Here is a 12,911-nt window from a genome sequence, read left to right on the forward strand (position 1 = left end):
TAAAACAGACACTTATTTTCCGCAGCAGCCTTAACACTCAGAGTATATGAACATTATGTTAACAGAATCATCCCTCTTGTAATCAGCCTCATTCATGAAGACATAGAGGCTGCTTTCAGAAAGAGATCGCTCCATAAATCATTCAAACTGTGCTTCCCTCAGATAATACGTGAACCTTTACCTTATTATTAATGTATTTTTCTCACTCTTTTGGGAGCACCAGCTGGATCTCTAGGCTTTTGTCACAGCCCTGCTACTTCACTGTTTGTGCATACGAATGTATGCAGAAGAAGGCAGAGTCCAAAATTCTGTGTTCTTTCCCCAGTAATCTTGGATAAATCACTTCATAATTGTATTACTAGAAGATATGAAGCTTAGCTAAATCCTCAGTCTAACAACACTTTCTTCACAGGAAACTTATGAGCCTAAATAGTTTTGTTAAGTACTGTGAGATCCTCCACTCAATTATGTGAAAGAAAGGACAAAGTATACAGATATAAGGGTTTTGCCTTCCACTGTCCATGTAACGAGAGATTTCCTTCCAACATAAAACCCCTCTGATTCTGCATAACATCATCTCAAAGCACACACATTTAACAGGAGATAAGGATGAAGCCAGCCTGGTTAATGTCAGCTGTGGGAACAAGACAGGGAATGGCAGGAGGTTATCCCAGTTGTGCAAAAATACCTTGCTCTGGTATATTAATCAGTTCTAAAAGCAGAATAAAATGATGCATCTTTACACATCTATGTTATATCCCATACATATCTATATATTAGTTATTTGAAGTGCCTAGATTTTTTTTTTTACCTTGAAATTATGTGGTATTTGAAAGAAATGTGCCAGATACAGTCATTGGAAAGTAGTTCTCTGCGGTTCTTTTTGCAACAGAGCTAATAAAAAAATGTCACTCAAGCTTGTGCGTTAGTGCTATTCTTGTTAATCTCAAGGGTCTCCCTTTCATGATATCAAAAATGCAGAACTTTCCTGATGTTCCCTGGAGTATTCAAGGGTCCCTGCTCTGCATAGGCTGTATTTTTGCAGGTAACAGATCCAGGTTATAATCAAAAATCCTTTGACTGACCAGAATCTTTCAGACAGGTGTTTAACTGGGGGAACTGCAAATTAGAATGGCTGAGTTAAATCAACTGTAAAAAAATAAAAAATAAATAAAAAATCGGTGTTTCTGTATACAGGACCTGTATACAGGTCTAAACATCTTCTTGTGCTCCTGCCTGCATAAACTTCAGAAGTTTGAAGTATTGGTGTCAGCTTTCTAGTAAAACTCACCAAATTACTGGGCTCCTGTGAAGTGTTTAGCTTAAAGCAGTATTTTTAACTGTGCTTCGTTTGGATCTCCAGAGCATAGTTACAGGGTTTTCTTAGGGGAGAACTGTTTTTACAGCTGTTTAGTTCAGGCTTTGGGTTGAGCTATATTCCACAGTACTGATCTTAAACCATGCTTTCAAAGTAGCCATCGAAGCACACTGTCTCTGAGGAAGTTAGCAATTAGATAACGGGCAAAACCCTGCTAAGGCTGAAACCACTAGTGGGTTGAGTTTTCCTTTACATGGATAGAGTTAATAGTTTCTACAAAGTCATGATGTTCCAGCAGGGTAGAAAGTCCTCCCAGGTATAAATATCATTAAGTTTATGGAGCTCCCAGATCATTTTTGGTGGGGCATATTCTTATCACATGCCATGGATACAAGTATGCATTCCCCACTAACACGTCAGGGCTGACAGGTATCATTTGGTGTGATTCCCCACGAAGCACGGGGACGAGTGCCAGCAGCATGGTTTTTCATGGCTTACAGGCTGGCTTTAGGCTCACAGGTCCCTGCAGCTGGAGACCAGTGAAAATCAACCTAGTCCACAGTCAAGTTTTTAAATATGCTAGCTTCTTTTCTTCTCAGTCCTTTGCTCACGATTTTATAATTTTCATGTTCCCTTCACTGCATGCATTGTGACTGCATTAACACCTGCCTCTGCTCTTCTTAGACTATTTTCCTATCATGTCATGGACACATGAGTCATCTTATTTGTGATCTGCTGAGCTGAGTGAGAGTCATAGTAACGTTGTGCGCTTCAAGGCCATTAGTAACGCTGCTAAAACTTGCATAATATATTCTTCTGTGTCTAAATCCCTAAGAGATTGAGTAACTGTTTTCTTTTTCACCCTAAGTGACTATGCAACTGCATGAGTCACTCCTGTTACGATAGAGAAATTGTAATCTTTGTGTCTTTCCAGTTTTGTTTGGCCAGAAATTTATTTTATAGGACACCTTTGTTCATTCTCCTCCAAGTCCTTATATGTCACTGGAGATGTTTTCGCTGACTTTGGTTCACTTCAAATCATGTGCTTTCGTCTGGAAACTGCTTTAGTTTTGGTTATTGGTAAAACAGATGGAGAAACATTCATCTTTACCCAATGATATTACTAAACTGTTTCATCTCGTTACTTATGGAAGCATTAGTGAGACTTAAACATATTTAAATAACAACAACAAAAGCTTATAATAATAAAAGAAATTAAAAAAAAAAAAAGGAAAAATAAATATGCTGGAGGGAATATTTTGTACAAAAGATCTGCAGTGACAGCTGTGAACGAACCATGAAAGGGACTAGCAACAGATGGCTGGTAAAAAGGAGGAGGGAGTGAAAGGTGTCCTTCTGTAATAGGTGAACACGATACCCCTGCAAACAGCACAGGGCGCTCCCCAAACGGAGCGGGATCTTGCACAGAAAGGCCATCACAGCTCTTCCAGGGCTGCTGAAGCAGCATTAGCCCTGCTCCGCCGCTGCTGTTAGCAGCTGTCCCAGGAGGAGCCTTGCAGCCAGAAGAGCTGCTGGAGCTGGGCACCTTGTTCTGTCACTGCGAGCAAGACTGCGTTAGTGCAGAGCCAGGTGTCAGCCCCTGCTCGTCAGCAGAGCTGAGCTGGGCTTGGCTTTGCTGCTAGAGCACCTCGGGCTGGGCAGGACATCAGAGGTCCTGCTTTCAAGTATCCACTTCAGCACTGAGTAGTCACAAAGCAAATTGATCTCCTACTTGAGCAACGCACAAGTACACTTAAAAAATGTTGCTGAATTTATTGCTCGAAATGTTTTCATGATTTCCCTCTTCTGATACGCATTTTTTATTAAGCCAGGACCTTTTTCCCCTTCTCTCTGTGACCTCATCTCCCCGCCAAAGCCTGCACAGACACCCAGCTGGGCAGCCCCGTTGGGTCAGCAGTCACTGCGGCACAACGTACACCGAAATGCCAGTGGAAGGAAAAGTCAGGAATTTCTGGATTTGAGCCTGCCTCTAGCAGCGACGAGCTGTGCAGCTTCAGATGAGCCACAGGACTATGTGAGGCAATACGTCAAGTGAGAAAAGGAGCGTATCCTGCAGCGGCGTGGCAGTTCATCTTTCAGAGAGGGAAATGCAGATCCCGAGCAGCTGCTCCCCAGGCTCGCCGTTACTCGGAGCCGCAGCCTCGCTGGTGCGAGCGGCTGCACAGCGGGACTGGGAGCCGGCAGCAGGCAGGAGCCTAAAACTTAACCAGAGCCCGTCCCCAGCTAGGTCTGAACTGACTTAACTACTTGAGCATTGCCAGCTTAAAATCAGATGAGTGCTTCACCAATCTTTTCTCACAATAGAAAGCAATGTAAGATCATACCGGCTATGGCCATTTCTTTTAGCTGTTTTTATTTTATTTTTTTTCCCCTCTTTTTCCACTGTTCCCTATTCTAGGGCTTCTGCTTTCCAAGAAGATATTCTGAAGCTGATTTTTTTCTTCTCATAAATCTTTTACATCATGTAAATCCCCTCAGTGTACCAGCTGACATTTTAGAGGTTACATTTTTGCACTTGAGCCAGGAAGCGTTTAGCATGTTACAGTGGCTTATGTTGTTGTATTTTTTTTTAGGAAGGGAAAACAGTTCCTTCCTCTTGTGTCTCCAACAGAGACTGTTTCTCCTTGGGGAAGGAGTTCACATGATCGTATAGATGCGTCAGATAAATCCCTTCCCACGTTTGATATTTGCTAAGTTGAATGATTGTTATTCCAAGCCGATAGCTGGAATGGCTGTGTGATTTAATATCCAAAACTTCTTTCTTTTCTTGTGTTCACAAGCTTTAAAGAAATGAAATATAAAAATGAAACCCTTCAACTTAGACTCACTAACCAAACACTCTTGACCACATTATCTACACAAATATTTCTCCCTGTTTGTTTGTTTAAAGCTGGCCAAGAGTGAGGCCGTGAGTTCCAGAAATACTTTTAAGATAACAGAAATGGGCATCCAGATCGAAAAGGAACTCTGTATTTAGAAACTCTGAAATACTACGGGGGGTGGCTGTGCTGTTAACTGTTTTCTGTCTGCTCTGCATCTCCATGGCTTTGGAAAGTGAGTCATGACATTCTTCTTTATATAAACGTTTTTCCCATCCTAGATGACTTTAAAAAAATACCCTATGGGAGTCTAATAATACAATACCCATCTCTAGTCACATAGCTGTTTTCAATAGGGCTGTTGCTTGAGTGAGGCTAAATTGAGCCATTTCCCAAAGGCAGTGTTGGGAAAGAGCTGACAAGGCTCAGCATTCACGGAGCCCATGTGCACCCCGTGCAGAAGCAGCCACAAGCGTAATGCTGGGAGGGAGGGCAGGGCAAGAACTGAGGGGTGAGTATTGGCTTATCGAGGCATCTTACAAACTTGGCCTTCTGCTGCAGAACACCCTTAGGAGCACACTGGACCTCCGCTAAAAATTCACACACATTTTAAAACACCTTGGGCAGGTGTCACAGTACTGCAAAATGTAAAATATTCCCAAGAACACAAAAGCAAGGCACCTCGCTGAGCTTGACTTCCGCTGGCATTTCAGAATCAGAGTAATTTTCCCTTAATCTAAATATTAGCTCAGTTCCAAATTTACTCTTCCTCAGAGAGAATGGCAGAAGTTTGGTGTGTTTTTTTTTTTTTGGTTAAACTAAAGAACTGCTTACAGTTTTTAAAATGTGTGTTGGTATCATTATATTTTTTACCGTGTTTTAGGGAGTCATGTGAAACCGAATGCTTTGACAGGCCAGCAATGCACTTCTCATGGGTATTTTCTTTCTACCTTCAGATGGAAGAAGCCACTGCTTCTTAGTCCCAGCCTCTACTTACTGCCATGGGTACATTGGTGTCTTATCTTTAGATGAATTTTTGTGGTTCTATAATGTGAGTCTGCTTGTAGCCAGATATTAACTTCAGTGAAGATAATAACGTGCAGAACCTGCCGCATCCTGGTCAGCAAGGAATGTGCTGGGCAGCTGTGATCTCTGCTCAGTTATCTGCAGAGGCTGAAATTTGGTTAGTGTTTTATGCTTAGGCACCAGATAGAGCTAAGATATTGCTTAACTGAAGAGCTATTATTTACCGTTAATAAAACTGACACCATGACACATTCCTTATGGCGTAGACGTGCTATCATATCTTGGCAACGGTAACAGAAGGAATTATTCTGCCTGGCTTGCAGTCTTTTCTTCATTGTAAAAAGAAGAAATAATGAGGCTGTAATTACCCAGCTTGGAACTAAATGAACCCAACTGAAAATGCTGAATGATGAGCGATGACTCCTAACAGCTTCCCAAACTTAGCTTGTTTGGATGCCATCACTGATAGTGCCAATGCCAGCATCAGATCCCGGCTCTCGCTGGGCTGTTTCCATAGCCAGGAGTCATAGTTCATTTGTTCGGACTCAGCGGTGCCCCAGCCTGAAGTAGTGGTGAATAAATAGTGGTAAGCATACCATAAGCCCTGCCAAAATGATCCGTTTACATGACAAAGTCAGTGTGTTGCAAATTAGGATGAAATTTATAGCACACAAACCACTCCACCCCACATCTTGGGGTAAAGATCTGTAGTGGTTTGCTTCAGATTAGGAATTACTTTGCATGAAGTTTCTCCATGCAGTGTGGTTACTAGTTAGCATGCTATAAACTTCCTCTCCAGCCCCAGATGAACCATATTCTCTGCGTAGGCAGGTCTTGAGGACAGGCTGTCACCACGCAGCGAGCAGTCGTTCCAGGGCAAGCAGGATCACACACTCCTCCCTCCAACCTTTCCGTATCAAGTCTGTGAGGCTTCTCTAATTTTGCATCTTAAATTTACCTAATAAACCAGCCGATTCAAAGTCTTTTTTTTTTTCTTTCCTTCCTGCAAATGCAGAAGGGGATCTGTTATTCCATTAATTCTGTTTCTCAGTGTCACACAATGTCTTGTTAGCCAGATATGCAACAGCTCACAGACTTGCTTCCCGGCTTGGTATAGACACTGCAGAGCTGGTGGCCTGCTGCACTCAGCACAGGAGAAGCGTGTTTGGCAGAGCTGCAGGAGAGAGCCGGGATGAACTTCCCATAGCAATGAAGAGGCATAAAGGAATGCTTCTAGGTGCCCAGCTGGCTCCATTCTTGTTCAACTCATCCTTTAAGACTGCTGAGAGTTAATTGTATTAGGAACAATATGTTGCAATGCCTAGAGACCTGGCTAAATACCAACTAACGAGGCATCTTAGTGAAAAGAAATAGGATTTTCCGTCGTGGTTCCTCTGTTTGAACCCTGATTTCTGCAGGAAGGCACACAGAGCTGCTAGGAAGCGCACACCTCTTGCCCAAACGCTGTGCTCTCTCGCTGGTTGCCATAGCAATGGGGAGAGCTGAGGCCATTTGGGTTGTCGTTCCCAAGGCACACGCCAGCGAGGTGCAACAGCCCTGCGCCGAGCCTCAGAGACCTTCCAGCGACCACATCCAGCCCGAGGAGGGCAGCTCCCAAAGCGTGGCCGTTTTACAGACACGTAGCTTGTTGTGGAGGTTGCTCCCTTGAAGGAGCCTTTGTAGGATGGCCAAATGTTACCCATATAAAAACAACGGCACGCCTGTCACACCAACGGCTTGCAGCATACATGGCAGGTCACAAGCACTGCAGCCACCTCCGCACGCAGGGGAGAGCTATCGGGCAGCAGAGCGCTTTGAGCAAGGGATAGTTTGGATGGGGACCAACATTTACTTCTCGCTCACTAAAGGGCGAGGAACACTGGAGCAAACCCAGACTTGGGGATCAAATATGACTGACGCCTTTGGACGTAGGCAGGACAGCCTGGATGGCGGGCTTTTACTGAAGGGCCTTCTGCAAGAACTTCTCAAAAGACATCTAACTCAGGATTGTGTGGAGATAAAGTTTTAACATATGACTTGAAAAAGATGATGTCTATTTAAACACCACTGCTAGATTATTATGATGGGTAATCTGAATAAAGATACTTGATGCTCTATCAGGACAACTTTTACAAAGTTGGAAACGATTACTTTAGAGTTGTTATGAAAAGAAATAACTTAATCCACACAAGTGAGTGACAGCAGGGAACTGTATGGAGACATTAAACTCTCTGCCCCAAAAGCTATAGCCCTGCATAAAGGTGAAGATTTTACACCAGTTTTACTGTCTCCTGGCAGGTCCCCACATCCCGCCTGCCTCCCTGGAGCCATCATCGTGCCCTGCCCACAGTCAGCAAGCAACAACCAGCTCTTGTCAGTGTGCGGTGGCCACCACCTTGGTCAGGAGCAGGCATACGGCACAGCCCAGGCCTGGGAGCAGGGGCCTGCACGCGGCGCCTCAGTGAAGGCTCCCAGCTCACCAGAGAAACCCTGCTTTTATTTTGTGCGTGCTGTTAGCACGAACAGAATATTTTGTTCCCTGACCAGAACACGGAGCCCTTCCCACAGAGCGCCCTGAACTCCTGCTGCTTTCCGAGCGAGTCACGGGGAAGCTGGCTGCACCTCCCCGCTCGTAGGCCCGGGTCTCCAGAGCAGCTGCACCCGCCGTGCCTGAGGGCACGGGCGCAGGGACGGCTTTACTGAGCTGCTTCAGCACTAGCACTAGTTACGCGTACCCCTTCACCAGGCACGGAAAGCAGGGAACTGTGCCAGGAGGGCAGGCTGAAGTCCTTCCTAACCTTAGGTAGGGGGTGAGCGCACGCGGTGAAGCCCGTTGCCTCACCAGAGGATTAACCAGCCGCGTCTGATCCCCCCCACGCGCCAGCAGCGCCCTGCTCACAGCCCTGGAACAAAACCACGTGGAAGCCCGTTGAGCTGGGAGCACGAGTCAGGATCAAAATATTTACAGGGCTTCTGCACATCTGCAGCAGGAATCCTTCTCCGGCTGCCAAACGCTGGGAAAAACTGTAATGGTTGCCTGGGTGGCTCTGGCACATCTTATACAGAGCTGACAGATGACTTTTTCTCATTTATTAGTGTACCCCTTTCCTCTCCAAAAGGGATAATTGCCATTGCCAGCCTAGCCTGCTGCTTATCTTTCTCTAGCTCTTGCATCTAGCAGAAACAGAGGGACAAAAGGAAAAAACAACTGTGTGGGAGCCTTTGAGGAATGCCTGCTTCCCTTGCAGTAAGACCTGAACCTCATACATCCCTCGTTATACCTTCTCATCCCAACAGTCATTTTCAGCCCTTTCTGAATATCTGAACAATCTGGACAAGCAGAATGAACCCATCTAACTAATACTCGCATATTTCCCCCTCCCTGAATATGTCCCTGAGCTGACACAGATGCTGCTATCCACCCCCTGTCACAAACAAGAAAGCTTTGGCCAGCGAGATGATTTTCTGGTGAAGCATGTGCTGGATGCGTGACCTTTGTGGGTTTATACTGAAGAAGCTTCTGGATTCCTTTAGACAAACAAATCCCTTAACAAGCAGGATTTATGCTTGTTCTGTAGTCTTTGTGCTGCTAACCAGCTGCCACGCTTTCTCCTACCAGCAGCAGGTAAAGTGCTTCTTATATAGTGTGCAAGGGAGCTTGTAATGGGCTGTGGGACCCTCACGGGGAAAACATGGCACGAGACGGTGCTGTCACTGCGTGGTCTTGGCTTGCCAGGAGATGTGACTTTGAGACCTTCTTGTATTTGTTGCAGCTGCAGAGAGGTAGCTATCAAGTGACTTAATCTGCAAGGGCCTTTGGCTGGAAGGAATTTTGTAGACATGAATGATAGGAGGTGCACGGCCAAGATTTGCTTTCCACAAAAGCCTCAAAACAAATTTTGGAGGCTATTTAAAAAAAGGTCTTACTTTCCAAACTGAATGCCTTCCCTAGGGAAAAGGAAAAAAAAGCAAGCCTGGGATGAGGTTCCAATCAGCAATCTAACCAGGGTGAGCCCCTGGAGGTGTCTGGCTCGGCAGACTGAGGAGATAACATCCTGCTGTGGCTGAGAAGGGGGTGGGATGAGTTCTTGGGGTGAAATTGCCCAGGAGCACAGCACAGCCACTCACTTTGCATTGCAAAGCTTTATCATCTCCGCGCAGATTACTGGAGCCAAAAATAGCTGCAGCTTAAAGCAAACAGTTTTTTGAGCGCGCTCTGCCCTGCTGGCACGCCAGCCCGCGCCGAGCCCCTGGTCCAGCCCTGCGTGGCCCCACGCTCCTTGGCGCCAGCCTGGGCTCCGAGCCCCTGGGGGTGCTTCGCTAATGAGCTCAGCCTCGTTAACGCTTCTCTGAGTTCCACTTGTTGAGGAACCTTTCTGGGTTAACAACTGTAAAAGCGAAATTGGTCTGAATGTCAAATAATTCACCGAGGCATACTGACACCCACTCTCATCCTTAATCTAAGCAACCTGTCCTTCCTGTGGCAGTTAAAAGGGTGGCTTGTCGCTAACGCTGCTTCTACCTGCCAGTTTCTCTTCTTCTCATGAATGCGAGTACAAGATGTCATTCGAGGGCTTAAGACATAAGCATTTTCCTGAGGGAGCCCAGCACACTGTTGAAATATGTTTTGCATTTTTTGATCCAAAGTTTATTTAAAGTATTTGTTCTGGGGGGTGGAAGTCTGGAAAAAATCAGTTTACCACATTTTTTCCACGTCTAATTTGTGCCATTCCGCATTTCCTTGCGATCTTGATGACATCAAGTGACACAGACAGCTCAGCGCCTGGGAAATGCCATGAAAGTTGCTCTTGCATGAGGAGGTTTGACAGTACAAGTGAGGGCTGTGGCAGCACGAGCTTCGGAGGGACATGAAGCTCAGGCTGCCAAATGTTCAGGTCAGATCCTCCTGTAATGACAGTTTGGCTCCTTTGGCTTCGGAGCCCCTGGACAGTCCTCTGCACCGATGCTTTTTCACGCTGGAACACGCAGAGCACGAGCAGCACTGCAGCGCTGCTCTGGGGATTGATTTCTGTATGTTAGCACCCTTTGGGATACTCTCACCTCATCTGGGGATGTGCCCTACAGGATTGCTCCTTGTCCCTCTTCCTTTTGGCCACCAGGCGGGTGGTCACCCTGTGGGGCAGCTGCTTGCTCCTCACCGCAGAGCACAGGAGTTGGTACCTGCAGTGTCATGGTCCCACCCCTTCCTTGCGGTGTTGCTCCCCCCAGTGAAAAGCTGCTAACAGCTTAAAAAATAATAAAATAAAAATCACCACAATCCTCTGCAGACCAACTGCACCATCAGCACCAGTATAACAGAGCAGAATGAGGCCTGCCGTTGTGCAGGGCGGCAATGGCATCGATGCCATCCCTGAGCCACGCAGGGTGGCAGAGCGTAGAGCAGCTGGATGCAAGAGGCAGCAAGAACATCAGCAAAGAGGAGCAGATTAGTCAGCTAGAGTAAAAGCCATAGGAAAGAACAGAAAGCCACAAAAGGCTGATTGTGGCTTCGTCTGAGTCTGCTCGACCCTGCAGCACAGTCTGCCATTCAGAGCGGGCCATGCCAGGCATCTATAACGTCTGCTCTCTATTGTGAGAGGAACTGCATTTATTCCTTTATTCATAGCCCACAGCTCAGGATGAATGCCCTGGGGTGTCTGTGATGCCAAAGCCTCTGGCATCTTGTACAGAGCGATAGGACAAGAGATGGTGAACCTCAGAAGTAGCCAGAAGTTGGGGTGGATTTCCAGAGAAAAATAACAACTTTCATGTAAAAATAGTAAGAATGAATACATCGAAAGCAATGCATTTTTAACCTAATGCGTTAAGATTTCAGCCAAACTGAAAACTATTTGGCATCTCATGGCTTGGTTTTCCCGTGTGGAAAAAAAAAAATGTTCTGTAGAAAACACTGTTTAATCCCAAAGTACATTTTTCTACTTCAGAAGAGTTTTGATGGAAAATGTTAGGCCAGTCCTTGCAGGGATGGTCCTGGACAGGGAGGGCACCGTCAGGACACAGTGCGGGGAGGAAGGAGAGGGCTCTCCTGATGGGTGCTCTAGGGAGGTTGTTCCCAGGACCAGGGAGGTTTGAATATGTCAGACAGTTAGTAGACCTCTTATTTATAAAGCTCACGTGCTGTGCTCCTGGATTTCTGAAGTGTTTTGCTATTACCACTCCTACGTGCTGCACGCATTGCTGTCCAGGCAAGGCCCGGCTGCTGGTGTGGCAGCACTCGTATCTTCGCAAGATCTGGCCTCCAGACTCCGCGGTCTGAGTGTCAGCATAAGCACAGCCTTCTGGATTGCTTTCAAATATGAGCTGGAGTAAATGCAGAAAACTTCAGCTCTTCCAAGGCAGCCGAGCTGCCTCCCGAGGCCGCGGCCACCTCGGCACGGGGGCAGAGCCCTCCCAGGCCCTCTTGCCCGGCAGCACGCCACAGCCAGCTCCTTGCCATCACTGCCGGGTAAGTAATAATGCATGACCCAAAAGCACTGGGGAGAGATTAGTTTCAGTCAAATGATACATCTCTGGAAATCAAACTGTCTTCCCGAAGCTGGTTTTGAAATAAAATAGAGGAGAATCGAGAGGTGGAGCTATAGGAGGTCAGCGTGGCTGCACTAAGCGTGGGGATGTTTTGTTTTATTGAGGTTCTTTCTCCTTCCTCAGCACCCCCTCGTCATCAGGGTGTTTCCTGCACTGCCAGCTGCTTTTGTTGGTATTTTTATCTCTTCCTGCATGCGATGGCAGGGCGTGGGTATCCGCCGTCACCAGCAGCTTGCAGGCACCGATCTCATGGCTGGGAGGGGACGGCTGCTCGCCGGGGTGGGCAGCAGGGGGGCAGAAACACCACTGTCGGGCCTTGTGCTCTGCAAGGTGGCAGCCTGGGAGCAGAGTCCTCCAGCTCACACTGCTCACTGGGCTCTCAGCCCGAAGTTAAACCTTCTGCAGCTCCAGCAGGGACTGGATCAGGTTCCCGGCAAATGCCCTCCAGCCAAGTCATGCCCTCTAAGTCTCCCCTTTACAAGGCTGCGGACGGTAGCACCCTTACAGCAGGGAAAGACGCATCCTCCATGCTGCTGGTGAAGCAATTGGCACTAACGAGCCCTGGTTCCAGGCTGGGCTGCGGGGCATGATGCCCCAGTCGGGTGCCCACAGCTGCCAGCAGGGCCGTGCCAGAGGAGGACAGGCACGACAGCACTGCCATCAGCTGTCTGTGACTTCTGTCACCCCGAGTCGCCTCCAAGGCGGATGGGACGCAGGGAAGTGACACCACCCAGGGTGACATTCCTGGGCAGGGCTTCCTCTCCTCCTGGAGCAGCCCGAGTTTGCCAAGAGCCCCCCTGCTGCACTCCACAGCAGGGTGAGCGCAAAGGCAGGTGCTTGGCACGCAGCGCTGCCTCGCCATGAAGACCTTCCCCCTTCCCTTCGGATGCTGTCACCAGCTGTGCATTTCACCCCCAAATAAGGCTGTCACAAGGGCAGGTGAGCACAAGCACACTTGAATTTCACCAAAGATACCCCTCAGGAGCCTACAGTGCAAAAGGCACTCCAAAAAGACATGGAGCTATTTCCCTGGGAGGCTCTTCCACCCGGCAAAGCTGCCCTGGTGGTGTCAGGTGCGATGGAGCCCGTGGCTTGGCCCCCACGGAGGGGACGAAGGGCACGGGGCAGCTGAGCCGCGCATCCCAGCGATGCGCCCGAGACGCCTCGCGGAGCTGCGGGTG

The sequence above is a fragment of the Anser cygnoides genome, chromosome 16, assembly GCF_040182565.1.
Source record: "Anser cygnoides isolate HZ-2024a breed goose chromosome 16, Taihu_goose_T2T_genome, whole genome shotgun sequence".
Lineage (NCBI taxonomy): Eukaryota > Metazoa > Chordata > Aves > Anseriformes > Anatidae > Anser > Anser cygnoides.